This window comes from Etheostoma spectabile, chromosome 8 (genome assembly GCF_008692095.1).
Source record: "Etheostoma spectabile isolate EspeVRDwgs_2016 chromosome 8, UIUC_Espe_1.0, whole genome shotgun sequence".
NCBI lineage: Eukaryota > Metazoa > Chordata > Actinopteri > Perciformes > Percidae > Etheostoma > Etheostoma spectabile.
This window is the reverse complement of record NC_045740.1, coordinates 23,650,112-23,662,743: the sequence shown is the minus strand read 5'-3', so window position 1 is coordinate 23,662,743 and position 12,632 is coordinate 23,650,112.

Here is a 12,632-nt window from a genome sequence, read left to right as displayed (position 1 = left end):
TTCTTAAAAAATTTAAAACTGGTGCAGAACCAGGTTAAGTAGGTTAGATATGCTTTGTATGGCTTCAGAAAGGAGCTCAGGCTGTTCAGTTTTTTCTTCTAGTGTATAGGTTACCTATTATGAGATTGTTGCTGTTAAGGGGGAAAAGGGGGCAAAAAAAATTTTTTTGTTTTGGATTTTAGAATCATTGTTGTTAAAACACTATTAAAAGTTGAGTTTTCATGAGCTTGCTGTCATACAGTTGAGGGGGCAATTAAGATGACCAATACATGTTTATGCTGTGTGGGTGCTCATGAAACTGTGTGCATTATAAGAATTTTGTGGCGTATGTTAGTGGTAGAATAGGCTTCCTATAGAAAGCTAAAGATGATGATGATGTCAAAACAAGGAACAAAGTTTAAGCACACTCTGTTTCCCGTGTGTGTCGCTCTTTGAGAGCAGTCCAATAAAAAGGGGCTCGGCGAACAGTTGTACTGATACTGAAAATATAGAATATTTAAGCGGTCACTGTATTGTGGCAACTTGAGCTCGTACAACTGTAGGCAAGTTAATGTATCGTATCATGGTCCGTTTACAGCACTAGCTTCAGCTGGTTTGGATCAAGATGGAAAGTAAAGCCAGGCTGAAGTTGAAAGTGCAACTTAGCCAAATGAACTATCGGATATATCAACCTCCAAACAGTTAACGACCTAAACTGATTGGATTATAATTATACTTAAAAGTGCAATAGAGGTATAGATAAACAGGCAGTCTCCGTGGAGAAACCAGTGACTGTTGGGCTAAGGGCAGGGGCATGGCTTGACCTAACATTTAGTAAGCAGCCTGCAGAGGATCTCGAGGACAAGAACTGAAGATCGGTCAGGGTAGCTTCATATAATTAGCATTTACATCAAATCAAACCAGTTGCAAGAATGGTGTGCAGGAAGTCCTGTGCTGGGTGCTTTAGAGAGGAGCGGAGACGAGGGAGAGAGGGAGGGAGGGAGGGAGGGAGGGAGAGGGAGAGAGAGAGGGAGAGCGAGAGAGAGGAGAGAGAGAGAGGAGAGAGAGAGAGAGAAGAGAGCGAGAGAGAGACAAAAACAGGAGAACAGTTGTATGTTAAGAAGCAGCTTGAATGTCTCTGCTGACGGTTCGCATGGATGGATAGCACAGGAAAACTTGGTGAAGAAAAGGATGAGTGAGTTTCATTATTACTACAGGTAAGGGTTGTGCCTCCATGTGATTGTGGCTTCGTTCAAGTGAAAGCAGCAACAGAAGAGTTAAAATGAGCTTTACCAGGCACCAGTTTTAAAAAAAAGAGAAAGGAGGGTCTGCGTTCATGTGTGCAAAACGTTGTACAAGGCTCGAATTGTTAAAGTGTGCTATGCAAACTTCTTTGTTTAAATACAATTACAACTTTGTAGGTTTTCCTTGTTGTTTGCATGCAGTTTGCGGAGGATAAGTCCTATTTGACAAACAATATCTGACAGGAGCTAAGCATTGTCCAGTTCTCTTACTTCAGGGAATAATCTGTTATTTAAAGTGTGTTCAAGAAGTTAGCAGGCATACGGACATTGGACCTGATTATCTCTGACAAATTGCATGACAGTTGATGAAGTTACCACAGTTGATGCGTACATGTGTTTGTGTACTATTGTAATCCAACGATCCTTGAGCTTTGTCACAAACTTTTTAAGAATTTAAGAAGGGTTGGAAATTAACATGCTCTAACAATTTTTGCCAAAGTTCTAATCAACTTTATACACAGGTGAATCTACTCACTGGGTTGCCTCAAAACGCGGTCAATACCAGGGCTCCAGCTTGTGCAGTGTGGCCTGCAGGGCATAAAAACACAGGGTTTGACTGCATACATTAAAGATGGCTTCGTTCTGCACCAGAAAACCCGCAAACTGAAATGGCTCATGTAATTTTGTCAACTCATTCAGTGATATTTACTCTCCTTTTTACTGGAGATGAGACAATTTAGGTTTTTTGCCAGTGTGCCATGCAGTGTTTTCTTTCTTTGTAAATGTTTAAACGTCCTATTAGGGCGCAATTAATATTATGTGCATGGTCGTGAATTTGTAATGAATCTATTGTAAACTAGTCAAAAAATGCCAGAGAAAGGTTTGCAGAGCCCATGGTTACATTTTTTAAATGTTTTTGTCCCAAACACAAAAACCAAACCCAAAGGTATTCAGTTTAAGTATTAAAAAAACAAAAGCAGCAAGTCAGCACGTGGAGAAAACGTTAAAAATGGTGGACACAAACACTGTAGGATTACAAAATACAAGGTTTATTTAGTATATCATTGGTTGGTGGGTGTGTGTGTGTGTTTGTGTTTGTGTGTGTGGTGCAGCAGTTACTTACACCGTTTACGCCCACAAAAAGAACCAAAAACATACAGATACGTCTAGCTTTTATAAGAAAAGCAGGCACGGACTATGTCTCCACTTGTCTGTAGCGGGTTGTGCGTTGTGTACCAGTTGTCGTACTCTCCTATTGCGTTTGTTGTGTTAACGGACTAAACCGCGCTTGCGCGTGGTTATCACAGCAGGTTATTCTGGTAAAAGAAAAGAACAGTGTTTCCCAATAACAGTCGTCACTATAATGAGCTCCAGTTACAATGAAACAGGCAGCAGATGCAAATGAAAACAGAACAATTATTCCATTTACTGTTGCCACAGTTGTATCATAAAGTAGGTCATCAAGGCAGGCTACACGGGTGTTCCGGTTAACGAGAGACATGGTAACTGGCAGACCGTCAGCCAAAGCGTCTGTTGTGTCGTGGTGACGCACTGTGAAAACGGAAGAGAATACGTAGCTGTTCCTCTTGAATGCCTTTTTGTGAAAGTTTTTTTTTTTTTCTCTTTTTTCTCATTAAAAGGTTAAACATAACGACGTGTACGTTACCTCATGATGTCTGGAGTCTAGTCTGAGGAGAAAATGTCAGTGAGTTTGGACGTGGCTTGCTTGTTAGTAAAAACAGTAACACAGCGTTGCTCTTTCCTGTTAATGTTTCTAATACCTTTATTGAATATACCTATTCGTCGTCAGGAGCGTTTAAGTAAACACATGTCACGTAGAAAAGATTTAGCCTTGAAAAGTACAAAAAAAATGAATGAACAACTTGGATTCAAACTCGTAGCTACCTTTTGTGAGAAAATACAAAAGTGCAGAGCTAACACACGCACCATAACATCATGTCATTGAGATGCTGGGCAGGGCTTGATATCAACTCAAACGTCACACAGCGTCTCTTAAAAGAGGAGGCACCAGATCAACCTTGTGACACACCACACTGGTGCAAATAACTCACACAGTTGCTTTGATCCGAATCGTCTGTATTTTGTTGAGTCCCACAAAATACAAACTTGTCTGTTTTCAACGGTAAACACATTAAATCAACCTGAAACTCAAATGTCCAGCTCTGTAACATCCGGTCGCAAGTGAAATGGTCTATAGAGTTAAACCGGAACACGGTTTAGCCTAGCGTGATGACCTAACTTTAGGATACAACTGTGGCAACCACACAGACCTCAGTGAATACTTTAGTTTTATTTTAAGCTAACTGGTCTCTTTATAGTGACGATGTGAGTGTGAAACAAGTTCTGGTATTTATAGGTACAGTTTCCCTACCTTTTTTGATGTTTATGCTTATATTTTGTTTATCTGTGTTAATACTGTTAACCTGACCAGTTCAGTTTCATTGTAACTGGACTCATCATAGTGACGAATGTGATTGGGAAACACTGTTCTGTATTTTACCGAATAAAAACTGTTGTGATAACAAACGAAGAGCGACAGTTTCGTCTGTAAATTTCTAAATTTTTAGGAACAAAAGACCGAAGTCTATGGTTGTGGTGGCATTCTCTGCCTCATCCAAAGTTGATCTGGTTTCTTGGTGCAGTATTGCAAGACAATTGTAAAAAATGGGGTGTAAAAGGGGAATAGACCTAAATTTGACAGCCGATTAAAGCTGTGGTGAAGGCTAGCTTTTTTCAGTTAAGGCAGCTAGCAAAATTAAACCGTCTTTCAGAGACAACTTGAGATAGTATCAAAGACTTTCTGACCACCTCAGGCGGGATTACGGTAATGCACTATTAATGGGGCTAGCGGGTCCTCATGGATGTCTTCAGCTTGTAAAAAAATGTGCTGCAGTCTTTAACAGGGCACAAGAAAGTGAGAACTTTCACCTTTTTAGCTTCACTCCAACTGGCTGCCCGGCCATTTAGGATCTGCATTTTAAAATTCTTTTATTTGCTTTTCAAGCACTTGAATGGCCTGGCCCCCCCTTACCTCTCTGAGCTGCTGCACCCTACACCCCCAGCGATCTCTCAGGTCAAGCTGACCAGCTAGCTTCCTGCGGTGCCTAAAGCTAGGCTTAAGCTCGGGGGGACCAGTGCTTTGCCGTTGCAGCTCAACAACTTGGAATGTAACAAGGGTAAAGTAACCCAGGCGCCCTTAATACAGTACTTTAAGTACATTTTCCTTAGAAATTTACACACTTGTACTTACTGTTTCTAAGGGACGTTTTCTTGAACCGTTTTTACCAGTAGTGGCAGTAAGGGTAGGCAGGGTAGGCAGTGCCTACCTTGCCAAAATTCAAGCAAATAAAAATGTTGATAAATAAATGTATTATAAAACTGTATTTGTATTTTTACTGTTTATTCTGTCGATTTATATGTGTGTGTTCCAATTATTTAGACGGTACATAAAAATGTAGCAGTGATGAATAATTAAAATAGAAAAAACGGCAGAGATAAGCCAGTGCCGTCCTGCCCATTCACGCGATTAGCCAAGCGATCCTGGATTATTAACATGTACGTCAAAAGGAACAACTTGCCGTCCGTTGTCGTAAAAAAAAAAAAATCGTGTTATGCCAGTGATCCTCTCGTTAAATATCAAACCTGAAACCAATAAAATCGAGATATTCGTCCCTTTGCGTAGCGACGTCCATTACACCAGCTAGTTGTAAGGGCAATCCCGCGAAATTCAAAGTCAGAATGACAGCAGCGGTGTCCGCCGATCTCACAGCGGTGAGGGAAGTTCTCTAAAACTCGATTTAATTAAAAGAAACACGAAACTAATAGCAAGATGGAGGTCTCGCCAGCTTTAGATGGTACTGCAGCAAAAGGGCAAATACTCGTCGCATAGTTTCAAAATCTGACTGTTGGTTGGAAGACCACCTGTGGCTATGTGGCCGGGCTAACAGTGAGCGGCGGGACATCACGGGGTCGGATCTGAACACCTGACCGCAGCTGTAAACAAGCAGGGAAGCCGTCAGATCCTAATACCGGCAACTACAGCTTCGCACGGTGGCCACCCTGACACGGGATCAAAACATCAGAGATATGAGTCAGAGGACTATGCAAACTAAAGCGCGTAAAGACGAGTTTACAAAGCTGTACGGAGCTCACGAGAAGCGTAGGAGGGATCTTAGTACAAATCTGGGTCGATGGTGAGTCAGAAAAACTATTTTGGGTGTAGTGGTGATTGAACTAATGCTGCTTAGTCCATCTGCCATTCATATTCAGTTAGAGCAAGTGTGTGTTTTATTGTTGCTGACTGGGACTGACACAAATAGCTGTGTGCAATAATTAGAACACCAGATGGTTTCATAACTGCCTTCTGATGCTGGACATTAATTGCGTGTGTGTGTGTGTGTGTGTGGGGGTGTGGTGTGTGTGTGTGTGTGTGTGTGTGGGTGTTGAGAGAGAGAAAGAAAAAAAATATGGCACCCAGAGTATTATTTGACATCTTACTTTGCGGGAACACACTGTCATTCGGTCTTCAAATCAGCTGGTCCTAGGTACAGGTAAACGGTGGGGGGGGCAGGCCTTGAGGTTGGTCCCCGAGACTCTGGAACAGTCTACCCCCGATTCGCCACTTCACAGATGTGGCTCTTTTAGGTCCAAATCAAAACATATGTTTGAAATCAGCGTTTAACACCTAGCAGTGGTGGCGACAGTTTCATTCTTTTGTTTCTTTGAGGACCTTTCTGGTTTTACTGTTCACTATGTTCACTCTTTCTATTCGGATGATGTCATTATACTAATTCTGTTAAGCACGTCGCCTGCTGGTGGCTGTAAAGTGGTATATACTACATTACATTGATAGATTAATGAAAGGTTTGCATCGACCGCAGTGTGGGCGCGCATGTGCGTAACGTTTTGATTAATAGCCTAAGACAATAAAATTAGGTAATCTGGCTGTACATAAATTCGTGACTACCCTGGGAAGGACATACACCGCACGTCAATGGTTTTTACAGTTGGTTATTTAGATTTTACTTAAGTTTAAAAAAAAAAAAAAAAAGTGGTCTAAAAAATCCACCAACTGCTGTGGGCTATTGGTGAGACAAGAAAAGCCAGGCAGATCAGACAACGCTAACAGCAAGGGGGAAAAAGGGATCTCTGACTTAGATTTGAGTTTTCATTGTAGACGTGCCTTACATTGGATGCGGAGGCCAGTTCCAAAGCTAGAGCTGGTTTTGCAGTGTGAGTGAGGGGAAGTGAGGAGTGTTATGTGGATCAAAGTTCTATAAGCGGACAGTTAGTCCAAATACCTGGTTGCCTCCGTGTTGCAGAGGTTACGTTAAGGCCACATGGAGTTGGAGAGTAATGGTTCCCATGATGGACTATGCCAGACCCTGTGGGCGGCTCTTATGCTCGGAGAAACTGAGTATGCCGTCCCTCCACACGGTGAAGTACTGCATCCTGGGAATCTCGGTCACTCTTCTTCTGCTGGCGCTGGGGATCTGGGCATGGCAGGCCCAGATGGTGCACACAGGACCCACACCACCATCAGCCGGGCCGATACTGGTGAGTGATTAGATTACAATACAAGATGTACAGCACTTGCTGATGCGGGGTGTCAGAAGGGAAAGTAAATTACCATAATGCAAACTTGTCTGGTTTGTACTGCAGTGAACAGTGAGGGCTGCCTGTACTCAGAAGAAAAGTCACAAAACAGCAGGGAAACTTCTCAAGAGCTCAAAGTAATAGGGTAGAGGAAATGGTTTTGAGAGGTTCTGAAAAAACAAATTTAAGTTACCAACTTATTTTCTTAGATCTATGGCCACACTATTCTATCAGAGGCCCGAGTTCAAAAAGGGGCCCCCATGCTGTCAATTTTTAACAATGACCAGATTTTTTTTCTTAACAAATCTATAGATGCTGGGTTCCAGGCTCGTGTGGCTAAAGTCGACTACACGTGATAGGTGGCAAAAACGCTCTGCGCCAGCCATTCTATTTGATTTAATATGAGAGGGTCTCCTGGAAAATCAATAGAATGATGACGGTGGTGCCTAACAAGCGTTGCGCTATCCTGGCGTGCGCGCCGCTTGTATTTGCGGATCTGCTCAACGTTAAATGATTTCAACTTTGGACCCTAGTGACCACAATGAGATGACAGCCTGTTGTTCCTACAAACGGGGAAATGCTTCTTGCCCCCTTGATAACATACCTGCGATGCCTTTTGCTCTCTGCCCTACCTAGCAGTGCGCAATCGGTAATCTAGGTGTAACGGCTTTAAAAAAGACAAGCCACCATTTGTTCAAATAGAGTGTCCTCATGATTCCCCTAGTGTAGATCGGTGGGCCAAACGCATCTTAATGTTCAATGCGTGCATCGTTTTAGTCCGGTGCAACACCGGCAGCTCCGCCGCTAGTAGCTTTAGGTAGTGAAAGGACTCTTTTGTTGACGCGTTCGCAGTAGAGGCAAGTGTGCCACCAACAAAAAAACAACATAATCTTGTAGCTAGCACATTCACAACGGGTACAGATAGCACTGCCGATAAGACTGACCATTTCCTAGGCAGTGTAGATTTGGGATTAGTGGGTGGAAAGCACAGCTGAAAGCAACTATATGGCGCGACAAGATATTCAGCAGCAGCTCTGTGTGAGTCCAGTCTAATTGGGTCATTAGCCATAAAAATACCATGCATCGTGATCTTGTGGACATGTCAAAGAAAGTCATTCATATTGTCCTCACAAAATCCAGCTCAGAGTCATAACTGCACTACTACAGGAAATAGCCAGGTATTTGTAAATGGAGGTCGTATATAGCGCTTTTTTTTCTCAACACTACTCACATACCCTTCATAAGGTGCCACCATCATCAGATAAAAATCACAAACATTTACCCACCAAATGTGCCAGCATCAGGTTCCCAGTGTTTGGGTGGGTGCTGTGTTGATCTCGAGATTGAGATGGTTGATAACATTCTATCACCTGACTGTGTGAGTAATGTACTGCTGAACTGTAAAAAAAATTACTTGTAGTTTGTACTGTTAGGACAGGGTACATGTTGGAGTTAGCGGCAAAAAAGAGTGAAAAACTGGGACTGCACTGCTATTCAGGCTGACGTTTAGGGCTACTTCCTGGTAGAGCAAAACTAGGAGAACTTTTCAACATAACACACTTTAAGCTACCGCCGTATAAACACAATGCAAAACTTTGATGCAGTGGAAAATACCATTTTGACATAAGTTAAATGGGATTGTGTATTGTAAAAGATTCCATATATTTTATCTAATCTTGTTATTTTGCTCCGGACACTGTAGTGTGTGGAGATGTCCAAACATTAAATAACCAAAGTTTTACCTAACAACGTTCACGTCACAGTCTATAATAAAGATTCGCTATATACTTTGGACGTGTCCCAAGCCAAATAAACGGGGAGGTTGATCTCGTTGTAATCAAAAACACTTCTAATAGAAATGGTGTCAGCTCTTACAGGTGGAGGAAAGTCAGCACAGAGTGTGCGGCGGAGTCGCTGTCTGTCTCAGCCTAGTTTCCTCTGCAGGATCAGCCAAGGAGACGGGAATATGGAGAAGCAGTCCAACATGAAAAATTGGTACAGTACGTTTAATCTGCTGTCATGTGACAATTGCCAAAACTTGTCTTTATGTTCCAAATGTTAATTAGTAAGCGTTTATTACTGCGTTACAGCAAAAAAGATTACATTCTGACACTTGCTATTGACAAAATATAACTTTCAATACGACCGATGTGTAAATTCGTTTAATTAAAAGTGTTTCAAACGTCCCGGCTCTCCCCTAACATGCGCCATTTACAACATTAGACACCAAACATGAAAAGTAAACCTGAGGTTACTGGAAATGTCATAGTGTGAATAAAGTATTAAGTGATAAATTAAAGTGTAGACAAATAAAATTTGGATAGATGCCCCACTGAATCTTCAAATGTTGTCAACTATTTCACTAAATCAAAAATGTCAACGTCACAAGAAAAGAGTCAGAGAATAGATATGGCCCTTTCCATAATAAATGTATTTTTATGCCAATTTTGAAGTTTCGAACATTAAAACTGGAATGAAAACACAGACAACAACATGCTGCTTAGGTTGTTTGGAAAGTCTTATTTCAGAAAATTATGTCTACCAGCGTTTTTAATGTTAGTAGGTTAGCAAGCTAAGGGACTTGCAAAACAGAATCCTGCACAAGCTTTTGATTTGTCCACGTACTCCCAGACTTCCGCGTATGCCTCAAATTTATTGCCTGTATCCATTTTGTCTAAAGGCTAGTTTGTTGGGTTTGGCAGCTATTGAAACTATTAAAGGGTTTCCTGGTGGTTAGCAGAGAAGGAAATAAAAGGAGGAACCTAAACGCAAAACAAAGTTATGAAGAGTGATGGACTCCTTCGGGCGCAGAGAGAGAGAGGAGAGGTGTGGTAAATAAATGCGAAGATAGGGATTATAAATGGAAGATATGGACCAAAGAAGGGAAGAAACCCCTTTTCCTGATTGGTTAGGGGCAAAATAAGCACACCCCACACCTCGGTGGGAAGGCGCTGCATTGCCGGATTTTGTGAATGCAGAGCTTTTCTGTTGCTGACATGCTGAATGTGTGTTGTCAGTTAAGACACACCTTTTTGGGACCAACAGCACAGCAGAGAGGTCTTCTCTGGTGCCGTCGGTGTCGGACGTCAGTGGGTGCTAACAAAGTGGGGTATGGGAATGAGTACAGGCTGAAAACCTGCCCAAACCTGGGAGTGGTCGGGGTTACACACCTCGTGGATCCCAAAGGATCTTTCTTGGCGCCCTAACCACCGAGTCCAACCACCCACACACACCCGAACACAGCCACGTCAAAACACATTCTCTACTGCGCGTATACCACACGACGATGATGAGAGGGATACATTTTGTATGAGTCATACACTCGCATCTTTTACGCCGCCACCAATCCCACATATCCCTAACCCCGCACCACCACTTTTACACAGAACAGATTGCCATTTACCATAGTTTCACGACAGACACCCGCACCTCCACCGCGCGGTCTTGGTGTCTTCTAACCACACCTCTGTGTACAGGGTCAATGGTTCTCTACGGTTTTCCATCTACTAGAAACCGGACTGTTGCCCAAGTCCAGCGGTGGTAACCATAAGCAGGTGGAGGGGCTTCTGAAGCACAAGACAGATGCGTAGCTCCAGCCATTTGTTAACCTAAGTACTCATGTGGAAGGTTCAGAGGGGAGGGGGCATTGGATGACTGCACGGATGAGGAGGTAATTTTGTCTTCCTAAGGTAACAGTTACCCCATAGCAAAACCATTGTCACAAAAATCCAGCATGTCTTACAAGCCAAAGATTCATATTTTGTCTCTTTGATGCTTTGTAGGACCACTTGTAAATATACTGGATGTCTTCAGTTTATTAATTAAAGCCTGAAACTGTAACTCTGTACTGTATAAAGGTGGAGGAAATTATGCTGTGTACCCTCTTAGGGCAAAGGGACTGCATCTACCCTGTGGGGACAGTGTGCAGGAGTGGCGGCTCGCTTGTAAAGGGCACTGTAAACCTTATATGGAGACAAAGTTCAGCTGTATTCTGCAAGAGGATACAGGAGCTTCATCCACATCAACCTCAGGATTGGAGGTCCTGCAGTAAAAAGACCCATCTATCACTCTCAGTATCTCTCAAAGCAATAGGCATTATTTTGCAGTTGAAGCAATAAGACCTAAGAAGAGAGAAAGGAATGTTGTGTGATTATGTAAGTAAACTGTCTGTCTGCATCTGTTTGTGTGCATTTAAGGTGAAGGACTTGATAAAATTATCAGAACACAGAGTTAGGAGAGTGAGGGTACCTCTTGGGCAGCTCAACATCTCCTTACCTGTGGAGATACAAGAGATCTGAAGATACCCCAGAAGTGACAGCGAAATAACCTCAGGTATTAAAAACGACTGTTTTTCATTCCCATTTTACAGTGAGGTGAAGTTAAAGAATGCCATTCTTACCCGTCCCTTTTTGGGTAATGTGACTAGAGTATGTTAACATTGATATAAAACTGCAGACAAAATAAATAAGAAAATGAAAGCACCATAAACACCAAAACTCTGGAAAGAACCGAACCAGGATTTAATAGGGAATGGTTTTTTTGGGGGGAAGTGAAAACAATTACACATGTGAGACGGTTATAATCCTTGGCTTATTGTAAATAGCCCTAGTTTTTACTTTTACAGCCATATATTTTGTAAACTATAGACCAGAGATCTTCAAAGGGATCTGGGCCCCTAGGGGTCCTCAGAGTTACTGCAGGGGCCAAATAGGTCGTTTATAAGTTCCAAGGAAAACTAAAATGTGTTAACATTAATCCAACATAGTTTTGACATATATTAGTCTTATGTAAAAAAAAAACTTGATCATAAGCATACTGGCTATAAGGTAGTAGTTACTAATTATACATCCCACGATTTAAATTAAAAACATGATTTAGAAATCATGTCAACAGTTATTAGTTAAAGCTTAGTTTCTATGCACAAGGTAATTATAAAGTTTAGGCCATCCTACAGGTTATGTAGGACCAGTTTAATATGCAACTTAATTTAATACAATGTATCATTTTTGCGATGTAGTAGGTAGTCTGCTCCGTCGCTTCGTTAAGGGGGTCCATGGTTTGAAAAAAGTTGAAGACCCCTGCTAATGGACACATTATGTGCTGAAGTGTATTCCATTTTTGGACAGGACTCGGGTTGGAGAGTGCTTCTGTCTTTGAAGATTCTTCCCACTTTCAGAGGATGGGTTGGAATGATAAAGGTAAAAACAGGCCCCAATGAAATATGCTCAGTGAAGGTCAGAACAACAAAAAAATTAAAAAAAAATAAGCATAAACATGCACTCGTCCTATATGTAGTAGTAAACATGCAGTTTCTAATTTGCCTTATCTGTGTTGGACCTGTTAGCCTGTATGCAGGATCGTTGCATGACAACAGAGCAAGTTGAGGTACAACAAACGTACTGCGTGGCACGATGCTGGTGACTGTCTTGAAATGAGGTATCAGGTTTCCCTGCCGAATTTCCCCTGGAGCAGTGTAAATATTGGTTATGTGTATGAGACTCACACGACTAAGAACAACAAAAATTTTGATTGGACAATGACTGTGGTCTAAGGAGAAGAGTAAGAGCGACAACACTGGAACTTAATGATGCGCTCAATCCGCCAGCCAATAGCGAAAGTGCATGGCTATGATCTTAACTAACATTAGAAGGCTCCCCTGCTCTTCCGGATGCCAAGCTGTGGTTCTCTGTATCAGGCTGTAGAAGAAATTCGCAACTGCGTAGCTGGAAGGACCCAAACATTGGACTTCTCTCTCCCTGGACACCTCATGGGTAACAACTACTTCTGTTTCAA